The 23,983-nt window shown below is 43.2% G+C and overlaps 1 long non-coding RNA gene and 1 other non-coding gene across 2 annotated transcripts; both read right to left on the bottom strand.

The window, feature by feature from the left end:
• Positions 1–1,231: 1,231 nt before the first annotated feature.
• On the bottom strand, positions 1,232–1,293 carry LOC115833430. The gene has a single exon (XR_004028862.1). It is a non-coding gene; the product is annotated as a U7 small nuclear RNA (small nuclear RNA).
• Positions 1,294–4,665: 3,372 nt separating this feature from the next.
• Positions 4,666–23,476, bottom strand: LOC115833354. Its single transcript, XR_004028793.1, has 3 exons — positions 23,393–23,476; positions 22,138–22,144; positions 4,666–4,676 (listed from the first exon to the last, which is right to left on the bottom strand). It is a non-coding gene; the product is annotated as an uncharacterized LOC115833354 (long non-coding RNA).
• Between the last annotated feature and the right edge of the window lie 507 nt (positions 23,477–23,983).

Here is a 23,983-nt window from a genome sequence, read left to right as displayed (position 1 = left end):
TATTGCTCAAGCCTCATTCCCCAACCTCCATGCTCAGGCTCATCTCCATACTCTTGACCATGAAGTTCCCTCTATCTGGACTGACCTTGTCCATATTTTTCAAGCAGCTAAGCTCTATTCATCCCTTCAGAACCAGCTCAGGACTAATCTCCTCAGAGTAGCCTTCTCTGACCTACACACTGTGTTAAGGGCCCCACCTCTGTTGTTCTATAGTTCTTTTTGCATGACCCCATCTCTGCACTATGCCGAAAGTGTTAGTTTATTTGGAGGTTTTCTCCATTAGACTGTGAGCTCCTTAAGAGCATGGGCTATGTCTTAGTCTTCCTTATACCCCCCCAGCTCCCAGCACAGGTCTGACCTAGAGAGGATGCTCAATATATGTGTTGTCAGAGTGACCATCAAGTTGGTGCTTAGAGGCAAGGTTTATGAAATCTAATCTTTCTGACTTGATACTTGATGATGCAGTTGATCATTGGTTAGATGCACCTCCTTTATGCTCCCAGAGTGTTCCCTCATTCCCCTTACCATGTGATAATCATCCTGTATGTTTAATGGCATTTCCTTCTTTATTTACTTGTCTGGCTCCTCACTTAATGGTGTCAGCTCCTGAGAGAAGGGTTCAAGTTTCCTCTTGGTCACTGCTGAATCCTTGGTGCAGAGCCCAGTGTGCATGGTGGAAAGTATCCTCTGGGCAGGTGAGCAGATGTGAAAGGAGGGACTGTGTTGGGAATGTCCATTTCTCTGGTCCATCCCACCAATCAGGTGGAGTGTAGAGAGATGGCAGTGCTGCTCTAGCAAAAATTTCCCACTCCCCAATACAAACACAAGCCTGGGGAAAGGGAGGACCTCACCAACAACGATTACCTGCTAACCTAGATTGCAACTGTGGGCCTCAGCTTTCATTATGGTCCAGTTGTTGCAACAGAAAGCTTTTGGAAGAGATTTTATTCCTTGTAAACTCCTGGAGAGTTAGGAGTATAGAACAGACCTAGAGAGAGAAAGCAAAACTATTTCAGAGAGCTGCACTGAGAATTGGATTAGTCATTGCAGGATGGGCATCAGTTGTTACTAACATAACTTCAAACACAGAACTTTGAAAGAGCATGTCTGTGGTCAAATAGAGATTGAAACAGAATCTTGATAGAGCCCCAGTGTTCAGATGTTTATAAACTGTAAGATGCCTCCTTTCTTGTGCTCACTCTTCCATGCACCCCTCTCTCCTCTACCTTTTTAAGGTTTTCCAGTGAAAACTGAGAAATCTGCTAGACTAATTCCAAAAGAGCTGTAACACTGTGTCTCCTTCTTTATCGAGTGCAGTCATAGTTTTCAGCACATGAGCATCAGCAGGATTACAGGTGTCTCTCTAAAACAAAAAACAAACAAAAAAAGTTGACCACTTTTCAGTGCTGCTTAGTGTGAAAACATAAAGACATACTGAATATTTATCAGTGCCAGGGTTGTGTGGGTCTGCCCACACAAACGCAAGCAAACTTTGTCATTCCACTCAAATGAGCCAGTGGCAAAGGGAAATGTTACTTATTTGAGCAGGCTTATGTTACTGTCACTTTGAACAAAAGATGCTGGTCCAATGTCTCAGTGTAGATCATAAACAAAAAAAGGTTTGAGCCTAGCCTCATCCAGAAAAGAAACCCCTTTGTAGTTTGGACTTCAGGCTGAGTTTGCCATGCACCTGCCCTATCATCCATTCCCCAGGCATTCTAATACTAATTTCTAAAATGAGGATTGAGTAAAACTATTTTTGTTTGGGAAATGTCCTGAGATGTCCTGTGATGACCAGAGACTCTGTCAGGTAAGTTTGACCCCTAAAGCTGGGCGTTGCTCCCCTAGAGGAAACATTCATTAACATTTGTTGAGTGTCTACTGTGAATCAGGCACTATGCTAGGGCACTTTACATGTGCTTTCTTCTTTAACCCTTAAAACGGCCCAGTGAGGGAGGCATTCACATCCCTGTTTTCCAAGTTGGTGGCCAAGACTCAAGAATAGTAAAAACTTACCCAAGGTTGCAAAGCCATCAATTGATAGAACTAGTACGCAACGCCAGCTCTGGCTTACTCTGAAGTGCATGTCTTTGCTCACCACTTCACCACACTGGTCTCTTAGCTCCTGGATGCTTGAGAAAACCACATCTAGCCATCATCTAGAGGTAATCTGCAGCCTTTATAAGTCACTATTTTGGAAGATCACTGATTCAGGTAGCCTTTGTTTTAGGATAGCTTTTACATTTGTAATGTGGTTGTGACTGTGGATTTCCCACTAACCAGGAAAGATTGGCATGTTGTACCACTTTAATCATAATGCTTGAAATAATTACTACATAATTTCAACACCTTGCCTTATATCTCAAAATAGGGAGATGATGATGTACTAACAGAGGATGTTACACTGACAGCCCACTTAGGCTTTCACCAAATTTGTTGAATTGTAAGTCAAACAACAAATAGAGGGACTTATTAGGTAAACATAGTTAAAATGCCTAGCTTCCTGAAAGGCTGCTGATAGTAGACACTCATGAAGACTTGTGCAGGTGCCATTAATTTTTAATTTACCATCTGTAGAGTCTGTACCTCCAAATATCATTTTTGGGGTCTCTACTTGGGCAGTGTTCCAGGTTGAGTGTTGGGAGTGGGAGGAATATTCCAAACCCACACCTGTTCAGATAAATTGTGATATCATTAGCAACAAGAAGTAAGTGATCATGGCTTCTCCCGCTTTTCATAAATTACACAAAATAACCATAATGCTGCAATTTAGTGGTCCAAAGTTCATTCTATTCAGCAGGCCATCCATAGTCAACAGTTTAAAGAAAAGGGACCTGCTGAGAAAATAGTGGTCTAATCAGATGCCATAAAATCGAGCTGATGAGATGAGTCTTATTTCTTATTTTGTAAGGGGATTCTAATGAAGCAATGCTCGGAGGGGATTCATAACTTTCATTATTCAGGTCAGCTGCATCCAGTTCCAAATGAGGCTGGGGAGCCTAATCCTACAAATTATTTGTAGACATGCTGGATTGTGTAGGGGACTTATTAAATCCCAATTTCCTCGCTGCCAAATTGTACACCTTGTCTTGGTTCCTATGAGGACTAATGAGAAAGCTTTGGAAAAAAGGTAAATCAAAGGGAACAGTAATCAAATGAAATGTACTGAAGGATGGTGCCTCAAAAACAAATTCATCAAATGCTGAAAGTGGAAGACAAGAGGGCTCCATTTGTGTACAGCACAATAACAGCTCTCACAATACGGTAAACACCTCTGAGGCTCAGGTGGGCAAACAGGCAGGTTCAAGCGGGAAGTTTCCATGACACATCTAGCACACCTTTCTCTCCAGAAAGAGCCTGAGGAGGGAGGGAAGGGAAGGGAAGGTTGCCATTTACTTAAAATCTGCCCAATAGGCCCATAGGCCTCTAGAAATCATCTACCTGTCAATGTACAATTATCTCCTGCCAGGGAGGCATAAATAGCCCAACTGTTACTTTCTGAATTTATTCAATAAATAGTTTCCCAGTGGAATATATAGGAATTATGTTTGAAGTAACTCCAATATGGTAAGTGGGAAATGGAAGTATTTTCTTTTGGCAGCACTGAATAGATTGAGAATGTCTTTTTAATACTTTCAGCATTAAGGAATGCATTAACAAAGCCAGACAAAGGAATCAGTCACCAGCTCCTGGGGAGCAGAGAATCTTTCTGCTGCAGCTCTTGGCTATTGCCTTCTTAGCTCTCTGCCCTCTGCCACTGGGTTGTGTCTTGCTTACTTGCAGGAGAAGCTGAGGCCATGGAGAGGAAGGAGCTCATACTGTTGTTAAGATTAAATGAAGTAATGCATGCAAAGCTCTTAGCAAGGTGCTTGGCACCGTAAATGATAAGCACTCAATAAATGATGCTTAATGCTATTATTATTATTACTTTTGCAGTCACTATCATTATCATAGGAGGAGGTATCTAACTTCTTTTTTTTTTTTTTTTTTTTTTTTTTTTTTTGAGACAGGGTCTCACTCCTGTTGCCCACGCTGGTGTGCAGTGGCACAATCTTGGCTCACTGCAACCTCTGCCTCACAGGCTCAAGCAATCCTCCCACCTCAGCCTCCCAGGTTCCTGAGTAGCTGGGACTATAGGCCTGCACTACCACACCTACCTAATTTTTTGTATTTTTAGTAAATACAGGGTTTCACCATGCTGCCCAGGCTGGTCTCGAACTCCTGAGCTCAGGCAATCTGCTCACCTTGGCCTCCCAAAGTGCTGGGATTACAGACATGAGCCACCACCTCAGCCATATATAAATTTTAATGTGTTGAAAGTTATATGAGATTCTTGTTCTCTAAGATCCCAGTGACACTTCATGTGGCCCATATGGGATAACCAAAGTGAGCTCAGCCTGTCTTGCCAGGTGAAGTCCTTTCAGTAAAGCTTGATCAATCTTAACTAAATAAGTCTGGTGTCCAGTGATCATAGCTCAAATAAAGAGGATTTCTCTTCTGTGTATAACATGGTTTATAAACTAGGAGTGAGGGGTAACCCATCTCTGGATTCATTAATCAATTCAACAAATATTGGTTGAATGCTTACTAGTTCTGTGCCAGCCTTACTTTTGGATGCTGGGAATAGAGTGATAAACAAAAATAAACACAATTCCTGCCTTTATGTAATTTACAGTCTGGTGGATGTGAGGTGAGGGATGAGGGAAGGGGAAGAGACAGACATTGAACTCAACCTACTGGAAGATGTGTACTTGAAACAATGTGCGTGATCCCAAAATGATTATATCAAAAGAAAATTTCACAGAAGAAATAATAGAACAGGTTTTCAGTCTGTCATTTCGAGAGCACTGATGCCTTATTAGCCAACCAGACATAGGCAAAACAAACAAATAAAACAAAACAAAACGAAGCAAAACAAAAACACAAAAAAACAAACAACAACAACAAATCAAAACAAACAAAAAAAACACTGAAGCTGCTCCTGAGTCTGAAATCTCCACCCAAAGGAGTAGGGCAGAAGCATGGAAGGAAACTCTGTGAAGCCACTTGTACCCCTGCACTGCCCCAAATGGCAGTAAAGTGAAACAGGTCATACATGACACCCAAGAGTATGAGAGTGAAAAGAGGCACTCCGTACTGCCTTCACTGGTGACTCACTATGGCCATTCATCCAGTCAGCATGCATTTATTGAGCCCTTACTAAATTCCAAAGGGTACACAGTAGTCCCTGCTTTCAGAGAGCTTCCATTCTAGTGATTGGCACTGAGTCACTAACCAATGATAGTGAGTTCATCCACATTCCTAAAGGTAAGGGATAGCTAAATTAATATTAAAGGTAGTTTGGAAATGTATGCCAGGCAGAAAGAACAGCAAATACAAAGACTGGAAACAAGAACAAGCTTGGAGTATATAAGCAACAGAAGAAAGTCCACTGGGGCTGGGCGCGGTGGCTTACGCCTGTAATTCCAGCACTCTGGGAGGCCAAGGCAGGTGGATCGGCTGAGGTCAGGAGTTCGAGACCAGCCTGGCCAACATGGCAAAACCCCATCTCTACTAACAAATACAAAAATTAACTGGGTGTGGTGGCACGCACCTGTAATTCCAGCTACTCAGGAGGCTGAGGCTGAAGAATCGCTTAAATCCAGGAGGCAGAGGTTGCAGTGAGCCGAGAGCGCGCCACTGCACTCCAGCCTGGGTGACAGAGTGAGACTCTGTCTCAAAAAAAAAAAAAAAAAGGAAGTCCATTGGGATTGCAGCATAGTGTACGAGGGAGAGATTGGTGGCAGAGAAGGCAGGAGAGAGTTTTGGCTTATACAACTGGGTACATGGTGGTGCCATTCACTGGGAGAGGGACCATGGGAGAAAGAGGTTATTATAAATTGTCATTGCTCCCATGTGGCACAAGTTTGCCACATGATCATCCTAGGCTTAAGATCACTAAGGCCATTTCAACTTACTAATAGGCAAGCTTTCAAGGTCTATTTGTGAGATGGCTTTTTAAAATCCAGAGTTTGTTTTCCCATAGAGTAATGTTATATGTGGCCAGCAGATGGGCTGTTGTATTGGAAGTTTTACTGTCCAAGACCCAAGTGTGGAGCTGGAGTCAACCTGGACAAAGTGCCACTCACGGAGGGGCTATGTCAATGTCAAGGCCCTGCTGTAGCCATGGATATCATCTGAGTGCTGCCTGTGGCTAAATTAGTGCTCATGGAGTATTGATGGGCAGGACCATAGGATTAGCTCAGGCCAATGGACCATGAGCAGAAGTGATGTGAGTTACGCCTAGGCCAGAGCATTTAATGGCTGGTAAGCCATTAATGTAAGCAACCTCTTTCTAGATGGCAACCCATGTAAGACATGTAGCAAGAATGAAATAGAAATGTGTATTACTAAAATTGTGGGTAGTTAGCACAATGTAGGCTAGCCTACCTTAAACAGTGCTGTTTGCCATTTAGCAGTCTAAATCCATCAGGTCCTCCTGTGTACCATGCCATAGATGGAGGAGGTATTAGATTGGCCATGAATAATATGCCTGGGTGGGCTTGGTGTGGTGCTCATACCTATAAATCCAGCACTTTGGGAGGCCAAGATAAGAGGGTCACTTGAGCCCAGGAATTCAAGACTAACCTGGGCAACATGGCAAGACCCCATCACTACAAAAATAATAATAATAATAAAAATCAGCCTGGCACGGTGGTGCCTGCTTGTGGTCCTAGCTACTCGAGGGACTGAGATGGGAGGATCACTTGAGCCCAGGAAATAGAGGCTGCAGTGAGCTGTGATGGCACCACTGCATTCCAGCCTTGGTGACAGAGTGAGACCCTGCCTCAATAATAATAATAATCATAATGCTCATTTCAGATATCCAGCTAGACTTGTCCTCTTGCTCACTTGACCTTTCAATATGCTAATGTTTACTCTCATTTCACTGTGCCTCTATTCCCCAACTGCATAGCTTGACTTTCAATAACTGCCCCTCACAGCCTACCCAGCTTCCTGACACATTTTCATGCCTTTCTCTGCTTTATTGACCTTGAGTTCCCACTTGCTTCTCCTCTCTGCACACCATCTCAATTTGAGCATCCTTTGTAGCTATACACAGGATACTCTCACAAACAACTCTTAGCACTATGAGAGCCTCATCAAGCCCCATCTCCACAGGATAAGGGAGTTTAGATACTAGTAAAAAAGGGAGCCAATGGTGTTTTCTGGGGAAGCAATGCTGAACATGAGGAATGTAGGATAAAGGTGAGACTGCCAGTGAAAAATGAGGGTAAAAGTCAGAAAGACTGGAAATCAGTGCAGAGCAAAAAATGGCTCAGGACCAAAGATCTGAATGGTGCCTGGTTGACTGAGATGAACTCCCTCACGTACTTCCTTGGGGTGCCAGCTATGTGGTACAGGGGCAGGCCCAACAGCTTAAGAAAATAGAACAGGTAGGACTTAGCATCTATAAAACTCAAGACTCCAGACAACATCATACCTACAAAACCATTCTTCCGGGGTTGTAGCTTAGCTCTGCCATGCTACCGTGGCAGATGCAGTAGGAATATTCCCACCCCAACAAGCAGAGAAAGCAGAAATCACTGGTGATGACTTCTATGGCTAAAGGCAGCTTCTAGTTTTGGGACCTGGACTGAAGCCTTGGAATGTTCTTTTTACCCCATGAATGGGATCTTCCTAAAGTTATACAGTGGCGGCTGCCTATAATCTGCTGTGTTTGTGTCTAAGCCAGTTTTGGGTCCAACCATGCACACAAATGATGTGGGCCCTTTCGTTTACAATGTCTCAGTGACTTTTGCACAAGAAGCTTTTTTTTTTTTTTTTTTTCCGCCAGTTGAAGGCTAGTGCTAAATAAAACAGGAAAAAAGGAAATGGATGGCATTGGGGCCAGAAATAAAGACACCGAAAGATACTAGTTCCAGATACTCAACTTCCACAGCTGGCTGGAATGTTTAACATCTCTAGTTCTGAGCTTTTCTCTCGCTTTCCTTAACACAGCCACTTTCTCTGTTATAGATACATGACTTAACTTTTTGTAGGAGAAGCAAAATCCACTGGTAATTTTCCCCCCTCGATCTCATCCTAGCACCCGGCACTCAGTAGTTGCTCAATAATGTTTGTTGCCATGAAATGTTTCTTTTTTTTTTTTTTTTTTTTTTTTTTTTTGAGATGGAGTTTCACTCTTGTTGCCCAGGCTGCAGTGCAATGGTGTGATATTGGCTCATGGCAACCTCTGCCTCCCGGGTTCAAGCGATTCTCCTGCCTCAGCCTCCCGAGTAGCTGGGATTACAGGCATTCGCTACCATGTCTGGCTAATTTTGTATTTTTAGCAGAGACCGGGTTTCTCCATGTTGGCCAGGCTGGTCTCGAACACCTGACCTCAGGTGATCTGCCTCCCTCGGCCTCCCAAATTGCTGGGATTACAGGCATGAGCCACCGCCCCTGGCCGCCATGAAATGTTTCTATCTGAAGAGCAGCCATCCCAGTACCTTACCTTTTCCATTCTATTGAACTCTAAACTATCTCACCTTGTTTTGCCTTCCTTCTTCCAGCCCTAGAAATACTAGAACATTGTCTACACAATAGAAATACTAAGGTTTCCAAATGAATACATGCCTGCTTCTCTTCTTCCTTGGAGACTCATCAGGAGAGTCAATCAACTGACAAGTATATACTGAAAACCTACAGTGTAGCAAGCAAGCAACAGCTGCAGGGTAGTTACAAGCCTTTGGAGAAAGCTCCAGGTACAAGGTAATATTGTCATGAATGGTTTCCATGTCATTTACTTTTCCCACATATTAACGTGCTGCTGGTTCTAATTACTCAGAATATTATCATTGTTACTGGCTTTATGTTTCTCTGTGTTTTCACAGACAAGGCAGTTCTAGACATTATAGTAGGTAACAGACCAAGGAAAATTCAATTTAATTTGATTAGCTATCATTTGCCCATCATTTATCATTAGAAAAACCAATTTTTCTGGTTTTTATAAAGGATTTTTACAGCATTTCCCAGTTGAGTCCTATGTCAAGTATTTGACAAGGTATGATAAGTTGAAATGTTTCAAGTTGCATACAGTATTCCTCAAGAAACAATGTTTTACACCGCATGTTCTCACTCATAAGTGGGAGATGAACAATGAGAACACATGGACACAGGGAGGGGAACATCACACACCGGGGCCTGTGGTGGGGTGGGGAAAGGGGAGGGAGAGCATTACGACAAATACCTAATGCATGTGGGGCTTAAAACCTAGATGACAGGTTGATAGGTGCAGCAAACCACCACAGCGCATATATACCTGTGCAACAAACCTGCATGTTCTGCACATGTATCCCAGAACTTAAAGTATAATAAAAAAAGGAAAGAATGTTTTAATACAGGGACCAGCAAACTATGGTCCATGGGCCAAACAAGCCTGCCAGCTGCTTATTTTTGTAAGTAAAATTTTATTAAAATACAGCTATGCTTATTTTTAAAATATATTGTCTATGACTGCTTTCATGAAGTATAACAGTTTCAAACAACTGAAATATCTTTCATGTATTAAATGCCTGATGTTTGCAATGGCCATCACATTCATTATTTTACCCAATCCACATGACCTCTCTGATGTAATAATAGCTAGCATGCATTGTACTAATCAGAGTTTTGTTCTTAATCTGGTGTCCATAAACTTAGATGGGAAAAACTACAACAAAATTAGAAAATTAATTTCCACTAACCTCTAAATGAAAGCAAGCCTTTCCTTCCATTATGAATGTAGGCAACAAACCAAAGTCATATTTGCAATACCTGTGACTTTATTACCAGTAGAAATATCATAGGTACTTTTCCAGTACATTACAGTTGTTGTAGTTATCTCACAATACCACTGACTTTCCTTATTGCTTTGAAATATTGGTAGATATTAGACAGACTGCTAAATCTTGTTATTTATTCAATATGCTACTAAGGAAGCATGTATATCACAAATTTGTTTTAAAAATATGTCAATAACTTGATTTCATTATAACTAGTTTTCCCTTCGTAATCCAAAGTATTGCATTTATGTATTTAAAAACATTATTCTGAAAAGGGATCTGCAGGTTTTCACAGGCTGCAAAAGGAAGCCATGCAGAAGAAGTTTAGGTAGATCTATACTGAGTGCATTAATTCACTGACTACTGGCAACTACCTTGGGTGGTGGGTACTACAACGAGCCTCTGACCACTCTCTTTTTACACAGGAGGACAACGAGGAGCAAGAAGATTGATTTAATTGCCCAAAGTCACAGAACTAGTAATGGGGCTGAGATTTGAACCCAGTCTGAGTTCAGAATCTATGCTCTTCATCAATATCCTGCACTATGTTACCCTTATTGTGTCACTATCCCAATTTTACAGGTGAGGAAATCAATTCTTTTTTACAAAGGAGGATGTTAAAGGCTGTTGTGAATAGGGAAAAACATGAAAAAAAATTCTTGAGCACTTACTATGCCAGGCCCTTTTCAATCATATCTCATTTTATCCTCTTAATGGCCCTCAGTGATTGACTGATGAGTGAACTGAGACATAGGGAGGATAAGCAACTTACAATCACACTAGCTTGAAGCCATGTTAGCATCCAGAGCCTCTCTCTCTCTCTCTCTCTCAACTACACCATGCAACCTAATTAGTATGTAAATTATCTCATGCAATCCTGAGATCTTATTTCATTCGTGGGGTTTTAAGTGAGGGGAAGATATTGCAAGGAAATATCCATGCCCTCTTTCCTACTAGAGCCAAGAAATTTTTCATCAAAACAGATGGGCTAAATCAGTATGGATCTGCATGATGCAATTTTAAGCAAAATATTTCACGTGAGGTTTAAGAATTTCACAAAACCACGTGTAAGAGTCAAATTTAAAAATAAAGTAGTAGATTGATATCTATTTCTATGATGAATGTTCTGACTGACAATATAATACAGGAAAAGAATACTTTCAAGCAAGAAAATTGATATCAATATAATTTTTTTAAAAAGGAATTGCAATAAATTATGGTGCAAACCTGTTTGAAGGATCTCAAATAAAACTGCTTAAATAATGCTGACTTAACTTCAAAAAGTATATTCTTGTTCAATTAGTTGGCCTGATTCCCTCAGTAAACTTCAAATCAAGGCCGAGTTTAAAGTATTTTGTATCAGTTACAATTTACAAACCAAGGAAAGAAGCTAGGAATGAGAAAGCCTTTCTGGGTAGGAACTGCTTTGCTCAGATCCGAACTGTTTATACTCACAAATCACAGTGTGTGTAGTTCAGACATGGCCTAAGCTTTTCCTTGGCAATAATGCTCAAGTCTGCCCTAAGAGAATGCAGAAACTCCGCCCCCCAGAAAGCCGTTTCATTAGCAGCCTGCCTCTTCCTGCTAGGAGAGCTTCGTTTCCCAAGGCTCTCAGTGGTCACAAACCACGTTTCTAATGCAACTAAAAGATTCCTCTTCACGGACACTTAATGATGCCGAGTGTGTCATTACGACAAAAACAAACAAACCTTGTCTTCAGAAAGGAAATCTGGGGCCTCATAGTCCAGAAATGAACACAGAAGAGTGAAATAAAATAGCCTGTATTTGGAGAAGCCCTTCAGGATTCTATGGGGCATTGGGGAAGGAGGCCTGGATTTGCATTTGGCAGATTCATTCCTGGCTGCAACACTTAGCTTCTTAGAACCTCAGCTACTTCATTTGTTCAAAGGCATTGGATTCCACCAGCCTGCCACTATGCAGGAGCAAATCCAGCCATTTATTAAGTATCGCGTGCTGGGTCCTGTATTAAGTATGGGGTGATTGTGAAAAGCAATGTGTGCGATATAAGCATTTAAGAATAGTTGGTTGCGGGTAATGTGTACGATATCATCATTATTATTACATGGTCATGATCTCTGACACTTATTCCTTTTGTCTGTTTTATTTCTATTTTAAACAATGTTTATCGATTTTTTTCTGATTATATAATTTGTGAACATGTTCATTGATCTGGAAAACACAGGAAGGTACAAAGACAAAACAAAACTTCCATTACCATGTTCATATGAGACAAAACCACCCAGTCAAAAATGTGAACTAGAAAATAACTAAGGGATCAGAACCCATCTGGTTGAACCACACATCTATGCATGTGTCCTTCCCACCATCTATCCAATTTGTCCCTCCCTCCAATAATAAACAATGGCAGACACTGTGTAGGTGTCGGGTGTGTGCATGGTGCAGGACCAGAGTCATCTGTGCATCTCCAGACTCACAGAATGCGGGGGGTGGGGGGAGGGCCCTAGAGAACGTGCAGCCGCCCCCCCCCCACCCCCCGCCCTGCATCTTTTCCAGAACAGGAAGAGAGAACATCTTTGTCGTGGGTGACCCCGCAGCGTGCTTGCTTCCCATAGAAACGGAGGAGACATTCCTACCCTGGCCCCTTGGGTTCGAGGACAGGCTCCATCTGGAGGGCCCTCGCCCAGTCCAGGAGATTCCTTCATTTCTAAGAAAAGTGCCTAACTGCGGCCAGCGGCTCCTGCAGACCCCTGTATGCCCCCCTCCGGTCCTTGCCCGCCTCCCCTTTCGAAGCCTCTCGCTTGCTCGCTCGGGATTGGATCAATGCAGCAGAGTGCTCTTTGCTGGGCCTTCTTGCCCTGTGATCGCCCAGCCCGGGGCTTTAGGCGCTCAGCGTATCAATTCAGGCCCACTGAACTGTATTTCCCCAGCCCGGGCCCGCCCCCGGCCTTTGTGCCGCGCCCGGTCCGCCCCCTTTACTCACTCTGCCTTCATGCTTTGTTTGGCAAACACAAAACGCCCGGCCCAGCGGCGGGTCCTTTTCAAGCTTCGCAGCCAGCACTTGAAAACGCCGCGAGGCTCGGGTACCTGGGAACACCTCCGGGGCCAGGCAGAGTGGACGCCCAGCGGCTCGTGCCCCCGCCAGGCGCGTCGGTGGTCTGGGCCGCGCCCCCCGAGACGGCCGGCCTGAGTCGGGGCCGAGAGGCGCGGGCTTCCCCACCGCGCTACCCTGAATGCCCGGGGCATCACACAACTTTCTAGGCGCCGGCGTTCCCTTTGAAAATCTGGGGCACTTTTGGGGCCCCCTCGCCTTGCCTTTGTGTTTTAAATGGCCTAGAAGTTCACTTGACACAGAATTTAGAAGCCTGAGAACCGGTTTCGATGATGCACTCGGAGCTTTAGCCACAGCAGCTTTACTGGACACTAAGGGCTGCAAAGGCTCTGGCTCAAGAAGAATAAAAGCAGCAACATCGGTGGGAACAGCAGCTACTGTTTATTGAGCGCTTACTATGTGCCAGGTGTCATGTTAAGTGCTTTACAAGCATGACGAGGTGTAAACTTAATTTACAACAACCTGTGATGTTGGGATTAGAGCCTCTTGTATTGAAAAGGAAGCTAAGGATCTGAGAGGCTAAGAAAGCTTGCTCCTAATCACTCCTCAGCCGAATGAATGTCCTCTTTACTTAAAAAGTGAAATCCGTTGACGTCCTTTCTTTTTTTCTTTTTTATACATAGAAAGGGTCTTTCTCTGTCACCCAGGCTGGAGTGCAGTGGGGCGATCACGGCTCACTGCAGCCTCGACCTCCTGGGCCCAAGCAATCCTCCCACCCCAGCCTCCCGAGTAGCTGGGATCAGGGGTGCACCACTACATCCAGCTAATTTTTAAGTTTTTGTAGAGACGAAGTCTCACTATGTTGCCCAGTTTGGTTTTGAACTCCTGGGCTCAAGTGATCTCACCTCAGCATTGCAAAATGTTGGTATTTACAGGTGTGAGCCACAGTGCCTGGCTCGTTAACTGACATCTTTTGGCCCTTTATAAGAAGTTTTTTTGTTTTTGTTTTTGTTTTTGCTATTCCTGAACATGTCATTTTCTGTCTTGCTTTTATCAGTTGCCTTCATAGCCTGAGTGGAAGGAAGTTTTAGGTGTTGTCATATAGTAATTATTAGAGTAGCCTCACTTTGTTGAAAATTTATAGTGTGCCAGGCACTTAGCTAAGTGACCAAATACATCCTGTCATTGGATCCTCAAAACCATCCTCTTGGGTGAGTTCTGCTATTGTCTCCATTTTACAGTGGTGGAAACTCAGCAAGCTGAAGTAACTTGCCCAAGGTCACACAGTCAGAGAGGACTTCACAGAGCCAAGGCTTGTCTGAAGCCAATGTGTGTTCTCTTTTTTTTTTTTTTTTTTTTTTGACGGAGTCTCACCCTGTCGCCCAGGCTGGAGTGCAATGGCACGATCTCTGCTCACTGCAACCTCCGCCTCCCGAGTTCAAGCGATTCTCCTGCCTCAGCCTCCCGAGTAGCTGGGACTACAGGCGCGCGTCACCACACCCAGCTAATTTTTATAGTTTTAGTAGAGACGGGGTTTCACCATGTTGGCCAGGATGGTCTCGATCTCTTGACCCCGTGATCTGCCTGCCTCGGCCTCCCAGAATGCTGGGATTACAGGCGTGAGCCACCGCACTGGCCCCAGTGCCTGTTTTCTAAACCATTAGATGATATTGCCTTCTATTGTTATTAATTGTGTTTTAATGTTTACAGTTCTTCAAAGGGTGGCATTTTGTTTTCCAAAATTTGCCTTTCAAGGTAACATAATTGACAATCACTTGCTTTGTTATTTTAAGTCCCTTTTGGATCATTTTTTCCTTGAAAAGACTAAAATAGCTTCAAACTGCAGTAACACAAAGGGAAACAAGGAGAATTGGGCTCCTAACTTAGGTAGGTCCACCTGTTAACAGGTGTTTGTTGGAGGAACAGAAAATGACTGATGCCAAACTAATAAATTTTAGAACATCCACATCAATGGGAGCAGCACATGCCAAGACCCTGTGGTTGGAAGGGGTATAGCAAGTTTCAGGGACTGAAAATTCAGTGTGGCTGGAGCATAACGAACAAGGAGGAACATGGTGTGAAATGGGGCTGGAGAGATACACATGTGAGGCCTACCCATCATGGGCCTACAAAGTCCTGCTGATGTTTTGAGTCCTTACCCTAAGATCACTGGGAAGCCATTGAAGAGTTTGGTAAATAAAGGGTGCCTGTAATCCCAGTGCTTTGGCAAGCCAAGGTGGGAGGATCATTTGAGGCCAGGAGCTTAAGAGCAGCCTGGACAAGATAGCAAGACTCTGTCTCTACAAAAGAATAAAAAATTAAAAAGTCAAGGGGTGACATGGCATTCTTAAAAGATCATTCTAGCTTCAGTGTAGAAAACATATTAGGAAACATAGTAAATCTAGGGAAACAACTAGTAAACTATGTAGTTGTCCAAGCATGAGATAATGGTGGCTTGGACTAGGGTGATGATAGTGGTTTTCTACTAGTAACAAATGGTTGGCCAGGGGCTACGCACATAACGTCTCAGATCTTCAGTTTTTCTCATCTGCAAATTGTCCCCAGCACCATCAACCTTTCTCACATGAAGGTCAATCAAAAAAGAACATATACAGGCAAGCCATTAATTTAACATAACGATAAGCCAGGTCCAATAATTTTCAATCCTGATTAAGTAATATCTGCTACTTTTCATTACCATGTAATGACTAGGCAGAGCTATAGGTTTTTTTCAGGTTTAGTGTTAACTATACAATAAACACCTGACTTAAACACACTTCTCCTTGTAAGGACTTAAACCATTATAGATAAGGCTAGAGTTTCCCTTGACTTCCTTCCCAAATCCTGGTCCCTTTTGTCTCTCCTTAGAGGCAATGTTTAAAGTCCTTGAAATTTGAACTTCAGAAACACAGGTGATGATGCAGACCAACCATTTGTAGCTGAATTCATCTAGAAGCATAATATTGGGGTCACATGGAAATACCTAAAAGAAGAACTCTCTCTGTTGGGGCAGCTTCTTTGTAATAGACATCTGTGTTCATGGATCCCCATATTCCATTGTGGTCAAAGGTCAGTGGGTCTCTGCAGGGTTGAATATTCTCCACTTGTATTTTGAGACAGTAAGTGATTTGTTTGCATATGTACACTATACATCACTAAAAAGCATGTTGTTTTTGGTTTAAAGTACATGTGTTCTGTGTCTTGAACTTGATCATCAAGTGAGCACACCTATGAAACCAGCACCCTGGGCAAATTCAAGACAGAGAACATTACTAGCAGCCCGGAAACCCTACTTTGGTCCCCTTTCTATCACTATTCCTCATTCAGAGATAACCATTGACTTCCAATGGCATAGATTAGTGTTGCCTATTTTTGAACTTTATATAAATGGAATAATACAGGATGCACCCTTTTGTGTGTGTGTGGGGGGGGTTGTTTGTTTGTTTTTGTTTTTGTTTTTGCTCAATACTAGGCTTGAGAAATTTATCCATCTCCTTTGCATGTAGCAGTAATTCATTATCAGTGCTGTTGTATAGTGTTCCACTGTGCAAATATAACACACAATGAATCCATCCTATTGTTGATAGACATTTAGGTTGTTCCAATTGGGGTTACTTGATTTTACTATTTTTTTTTATTACACCTGAGCAGGTTTTTCAGCTTTAAATTTACACTGTCATGAGAATGAAATGCCCACAAAACAAAGCTGATTATTTTATCCTCTCAAACTTAAAGTCCTTTGTTGACTCTCCCTTCCTTTCCTCTGAATTAAATCTGAATTCCTTAGCATGACACTCAAGATCTTGTCCAACATATCCAAAACTAAATGTTGAGCCTCATATCCTGCCACCAAATTCCAGCTACTCAATTCTCATTACTCCCCAGTCATACTAGTCTTTTTCATGACTCTGTGCCTTTTTTGCACATGCCTTTCCAATGATTTGGGATGCTTTCTTCTTTATCTGGAAAACTTCCACTGCTGCTTTTTTTTTTTTTTTTGAATGTATATCTCTCCTTTAATTTTCTTTTTTTTTAAATTTTATTATCAACATGCCACTGCTTCTTTAAGATCCCACTCCAATGTCACCTCCTTTGTGAAGCCTTCCTGAATACTTGTAGGCAGAATCAAGTGACACCATCCTCTGGGTTCCCCTACAATTGGTTCAGCTTATTAATTTTCTTTTCACTTAAGAAAGACATCGCATTTAGTGCATATTCTAAACACTTGAAAAATATTAACTCATTCATCCTTAAAATAACCCCTTTGGGATAGGTATGATAAAAAGAGTACTTTTGCCACCTGAGGAGACTGAGGCACACAGAGGTTAAAAATTACTTCCCTACCTTATGATAGGTGGATGTAGATGTATTAATTTGTAGATGCAGAGCCTAGGTCAAAACTCAGGCAGCCCAACCCCAGAGTTCAGGCTCTTCCCTACTTTGCCACACTGCTGCTATCTCTGGGTTGCACTGGCCTCTGTGCTCGGATGAATCAACTGGCTGACATACTAGTCTCTCCCACTAGACTGTATCCCCTGTTACCATTTCATTCCTATTTGTGTCCTGAAAGCCTGAGAGAATGCTCAGTAAATAAGGAATATGGTTGGATTCACCAAGGGGAGTGGTTCAGAAGAACCTGGGAATTTCTAGGTGTGAAATGCAAATAGGTTGCCTAAACAATTAGCTCAAGAACAACGTTCATCCAGGTAGAAGGGTTGTAAGGCTTAAATACGATCATGGGTGTAAAGTGATTAGCCTGGCACGTGGCAAGCGTGCGGTAAATGTTATTTCACACTACACTAATAATAACAGCAGTTCACATTTAACAAGCAATTACCATGTTCCAAGCACTGCTGTAAGTGGTTTATTTAACTAATTTAATCCTCATGATAACACTATAAAGTAAGTATTATTGTCAGAATCTAAGCAGTAAAACAGAAACCACTTCAAGTGTAAACAACAGTGAGAATTTAATGCCTGAAATTGGTGACACAGTTCAGGGAAGACCTAAGAAACCAAAATGGATTGAAGAGGCAACCTGGACATTAGTAGTAGCAGGAAGCTGCTAACACCCATAGGCTGGAGGGACAAAAGGAGGGGATGGTGGTAAAGAGCCAGGGGCTCGGATCACCCAGTGGAAGCTAGAATCACAGTGGCAATCTCTGGGACGGAGAAGGAGGGGCCACCAGCAGGGGCTGGAGCCACAGAAGAGATTCAGCCTTGAAGGAGAAACTGCTTGAAGCAGAGATACTTTCAAGGCTTCCTGGGACACGGGCCTCTCAGTGCTGAAACCAGAAGAGTCCTGGACAAACTGGGACAAGTTGGTCACTCTGGGGCACAGAGAAGCAGGGGAAAGAAATTATCTGGCTTCTTTTTTCTTTCCCCAGTGAGTGCCTCCCATTGGCTAGACCCAGCGGGAAGTCAGCCTGGGAAAGAGCCTGAAGGGGTTAGACCCCCTACCATACAAAGCAGAGCAGGCAAAAAGCTAGAAACGGACTTGAGGGTCAACAGACCCACGACTGGAACAGCCACATGATAGGCACAGAAACTTTCATGCACAAAGGCAACAAACCGTTTGCAGTCTGGGTCTTTGAGTAGCCCCTATCTATAGGGTTGGCTTCGGGCAGCCAGGAACTAGTTTTGGCCGTGCAGAGCCATTTTCAGTCCTGAGGGGCTGTGATTAAACATGACCATGTGACCTGTGACTCCAGCCTCTATCACAACCCATTCCTCTTACACAAAAGGTGAGGCAAAGTTCTGCAGTAGATCCCACCTCATGTTGGACAGTCATCAGCACCAGGGCTGCTGGACACAGGGACGGCATTGAGCTAGAGAGTTTGTGCCAATGTAAATCAGCAATCACTAAGCATGCTGTTTAGTTCAGCTGACATTTTATTTTCACAGCAAGATTGTTGATGAAGCAAGTAGTGAACTGATTTACATTCTGGCACAAGCTCCTTATTTCGTCATGGACAACTAATGAACAGTTCTCAGACTGGCATTGGTGTTTGGACCACACTTTTGTTGGCTTTGTCTCTGGAGAAATAATGTGGTTTAAAAGTAGAGGGAAAAGTATCAGATCAGGGCTCAATCTCTGCTTCTTTCACTAATTGTGTGAGAAAGTCACTTAACCCCTCTCTTAGGTCAGTTTCCTCCTCTGTCAATATCAACCCAAGATGCCCTGCCATCCACACTGGGTCACCTCTGAAGGTTGTTTCCTTTACTGTGGGGCTGAATCCATGACTGGTTGGAAAGGGGTAGATATCTTATCCTTAATCTGCCACAAAACTTGGAGCGGGGAGGCACAGAACTACTGGGACATACCCATGCTCAATGACGGGGCATTGAAAAACAGAAAGAGCCCCTAGAATGTATGGCACAAAATAATCCACTTATACTGGCCTTGTAGCAAACTATGAGTGTGTGTGTGTGTTTATGGGTGTGTGTTTGTGTGTGTGTATTGGGGAACACGGTGATAGAGTGGGGTGCAGACAAGGAAAGAAGAGTCAGGAGAGTGAGGGGTGGGGTGGTGTGACTGACTGAGCTGCCCAAGGGAAGTGGTAACCAAATGAAATGAGTATCATGGAGAAGTTCAAAGACGCTGAAGGAGAACTGCCCATGTGGATGGGCATGTTATGTGACAATGCCAACAGATGGATACCATGTGTAAGCTTCACTGGATCACGCCAAGAGTTCAGTGGATGTGGTGGGAATTACTGTGCCTTCTGGGGATCACATCCTAGCAGTGACACAGGGTTGGGAGCCAAATTGGCATGTCCTCCAAAAATATGGGTATGGCTACCCTGGCCTGGCTACATTTTACAGCCCTTACCTTGGCCAGGGGACCAGAGTGTGCATGAGGGTCAAAGCCACCAATGTGCACCTGTGTCTTCACTCACAACAACTGGGCCACCTCTTTAAGGGCAGTCTTGTATTCCTCTGGTCAGAGGCCAATCTCTCCCCCAACTCCCTTCCCAAACACCCAGCTGCTGTGCTGGGAAGGGCCATTAGTGAGGACAGAAGGAGACAAAGGGGAACCTCTTGTGTCTCCAGGTCCTGCAGCTCCCTAGCTGTTCCTATGGGCACACAGATGTCTGCAGGCTCTGTGAATGTTGTCTGATAGCCAAGGAGGGCAGTGGGCCAGGTCAGGGAACTGGGACTCCAGCCAGCACTGTCTGCCCTGGACTATCGCCCAGTCTGAGTCTTTCCTGCCAGAATCCATGCCAGGGGAATGTCCAGTGGTAGATCCAAGTATCCCAAGCTCTTTAGACCCATGATGTCTTTACAGAAAAAATTATGTGCCTGTTGTGAAAGGGCCTTGGTATCTCACACTGAGGCCAGATGTTAGAAACTGTTATCTGGAGGCGGCACCTAGAGAAGAACATGCTTGGGGAGGCCACAGCCCATATGGCAGTGAGGAACATGCTTGGAGCCTTGGGGAGTTCTGGGGAACCAGGTGGTCCTGTTGCTCTGGTAGATCCACATCATTTAGTGAGATCATATGAAAACCCTTAAAGAACTCAGAGTTACTGGGAGTCAGACTTCAAGCAGAACTTTCAAGCCCTTTCTCCACCTTCCTTCATCTCTTCTGGTTTTATCTTGCTCTCCTCACTTTCTCTCTCTTTTCTCCTGTCTCCTATTTGATGCCTACTGCCCAGGAACTCTGGGGGCTCATCCTCCACCTACACTAGTTCCCTAAACTTGTCTCCTTCCTGCTGATACTGTACTTGTTTTAGAATGCTATCCCAGGAAATACCCCCATTGGCTTGGATCTGGCACTCAGTTCTGGGGCAGTGCGGGGAGGGCAAGAGAGAGGGCATCTTTTCAGGCAGCATGCTAAGACTGACACTGCCGCAGCTTCCTGTGCTTCCTGTCTGGGCAGAGGTGCCCAGGGGTAATAGCAAGGGTAGCAGCAACAGCTCTATTCACTCAACAGGGTCATAGACTAGGCATTCGCTCAGCTGTGTTATATGCTGGGATACAGCCAGCAGGAACCAGTTCACAGCAATGGAATGAAATTGCCTGGGAGGGACTGTGGTATGGAACTACTACTGTTTTCTGGGAGAGTAAGGGCAAAGGGAACATGTTCAACTCTAGATGGGCACTCCAATGGGCAGAGCATGGACATCAGGGTAGGCTGACAGCAGGCAGCAGGGCCCCAGGCGCTGGGCTAGAACTTAATGTCAAGTCCTAGGGAACCTCTCCCCAGGCCTCAAATGCCAGGAGCACTAGCCCAGTTTGGCGTGGACTCCAGAGTCCAGGGTGGCGTGGTGGAGGGAGCATTGACTTTGCTTAGAGCATGACAGGCTTGAGTTCAAATCACAGCAATGCCATTTAAGACCTCTGTAAAATTGGGCAAGTTATTTAGTAATTTTGAGTCTCAGTTTCCTCATCTGGCAAATGGAGACACTTCAAAATCATCTCACAAGGTTAGGAATTAAATAAGGCAGTGTCTGTGAAAGTACACTGACTGACATTATTACCAAACTTGGGTCTAATGTAGAGATGGAAGTGCTCTTGGAAGGGAGCAGAAGCCCAGCTATTACCACAAGCTGGGTAGGAATGGGTTTTGCAGAATATAACATGCAAGCCAAGCCCAGAACCCTTGCCTGGGGCTACTTAGAGGTCAGGCTTGGCACTGGAGAGGAAAGAAAGATTTTAAACAAAGAAGCTACCTGATCAGATTTATGCCAGGGGGAGGCAGAGGACAAACATTTTGGAGCTAGTATGACTCAGTTCTGAATCCCTAGCTCTAGCAATAGGAGCTGTATGAGCTTAGACAAGTTATTTAACTTTTTTGGCATCTGTAAAATGAGGATAATGATGCCTACTATTATGGGTTAAATTTTATTTCCCCAAATTTTCTGTTGAAGTTTTAACCCCCAGTACCTGTGAATGCGATGTGATTTGGAAATAGGATCTTTGTAAATGATCAAGTTAAAATAAAGTCTTTAGAGTGGACCTTCATCTAACATGACTGGTGTGATGATTAATTTTGGGTGTCAACTTGATTGGATTAAAGGATACACAGATAGCTGGTAAAGCATTATTCCTGAGTATGTGTTTTTTCACTCATGTTTGTGACAGTGTTTCAAAAAGAGGTTAGTATTTGAATCAGTGGACTGATTAAGGAAGGTCTGGCCTCACCAAATGTGGGCAGGCACCATCTAACCAGCTAAGGGTCTGGATAGTACAAAAGGTAGAAGAAAGGAAAATGTGATCTCTCTTTCTTCTGGAGTTGGGACACCCATTTTCTCCTTCCTTTGGACATCAGAATTCGAGGTTCTCTGGGCTTCAGACTCCAGGACTTGCACCAGCCACCCCTCAGGCTGTCAGCCTTTAGAGTTGGACTGAGCCAAGCTACCAGCTTTCATGGTTCTTCAGCTTACAGATGGCATAACATGGGGCTTCTCAGCCTCCATAATCACATGAGCCAATTTCCCTAATAAATCTTCTCTCAAATATCTACACATCTATATATGTCATATTGGTTCTGTTTCTCTGTAGAACTCTGATTAATACAACTGGTGTCCTTAAGAAAAGGGAAAACTGAAGGACAGACATACACCCACAGAGCACACCATTTGGAGACGAAGATAGAGATCAGTGTGATGCATCTATAAGCCAGGAATGATAAAGATTGCAGCAAACCACAAGAAGCTAGAAGACAGAGTCTCCCTCATAGCCCTCTGTAGGAATCAATCTTGCCAACACCTTGATCTTGCACTTCTAGCCACCAGACCTGTGACACAATAAATTTCTTTATTTTATAGTTTTAAAAAATGTTTTCATTTTCAATTTTATGGGTACATAGTAGATGTATATATTTATGGGGTACATGAGATATTTTGATACAAGCATGCAATGTACAATAATCGCATCAGGGTAAATGGGGTATTCATTACCTATCTCAAGCATTTATCATTTCTTTATGTTTCAAACATTTCAATTATACCCTTGTAGTTATTTAAAAATTTACAATAAAATATTGTTGACTGTCATCACCCTGTTACACTATCAAATACTAGTTATTCATTCTACCTAACTATATTTCTGGTACCCATTAACCATTCCCACTTCATCTCCACCCCCCATTACCCTCCCCAGCCCCTGGTAAACATCCTTCTACTATCTATCTCCATGGGCTCAAATGTTTTTATTTTTAGATTCCACAAATAAGTAAGAACATGAGATATCTGTCTTAATATGTCTGGCTGATTTCACTTAACATAGTGACCTCCTGTTCCATCCACGTTGTTGCAAGTGACAGGATTTCATAAAGCTGAATAGTACTCCATTGTGTTTATGTATCACATTTTCTTTATCCATTCGTCTGTTGATGGATACTTAGGTTGCTTCCATAACTTACCCATTGTGAATAGTGCTGCAATAAACGTGGGAGTGCAATTACGTCTTCAGTATACTGATTTCCTTCCTTTTGAGTATACAGTCAGCACTGGGATTGTTGGATGGCATGGTAGCTCTATTTTTAGTTTTATTCAGGAATCTCCATACTGTTCTCCATAGTGGCTGTACTAATTACATTCCCACCAACAGTGTACAAGGGTTCCCGTTTCTCCACATCCTCTCCAACATTTGTTATTGCCTATCTTTTGGATGTAAGCTATTTTAACCGGGGTGAGAAGATATGTCATTGTAGTTTTGATTTGCATTTCCCTGATGATCAGTGATGTTGAACACTTTTTCATATGTCTGTTTACCATTTACACGTCTTCTTTCAAAAAATGTCTATTGAGAGCTTTTGCCCATTTTAAAATCAGATTATTGGATTTTTTCCTATTGAGTTGTTTGAGCTCTTTATATATTCTTGTTATTAATTCCTTGTCAGTGGTATAGTTTGCAAATATTTTCTCCCATTTTGTGAGTTGAGACAATTCATTCATGTTGTTTAAGTCATCTGGTTTGTGATACTTTGTTGTGGCAGCCCTAGCAAACTAATATACCTACCTTAATGGAGGATTAGAGATAATCTAGGCATTCAATAAATGATGGCTATTATTGTTGTTCTTTCTCTCAGTTGCTTAATCAGGTATGACTGGGAAGCTCCCAAAAAGCAGGACACTGTGCAGTGTGAGAAGCACAGGTTCCAGGGCCCAACAAAGGCCTGGGTACACCACTTACTAGT

This window comes from Nomascus leucogenys, chromosome X (genome assembly GCF_006542625.1).
Source record: "Nomascus leucogenys isolate Asia chromosome X, Asia_NLE_v1, whole genome shotgun sequence".
Classification (NCBI taxonomy): Eukaryota; Metazoa; Chordata; class Mammalia; order Primates; family Hylobatidae; genus Nomascus; species Nomascus leucogenys.
The sequence above is the reverse complement of the archived record's forward strand: the minus strand, read 5'-3'. Positions and strand labels throughout refer to the sequence as shown.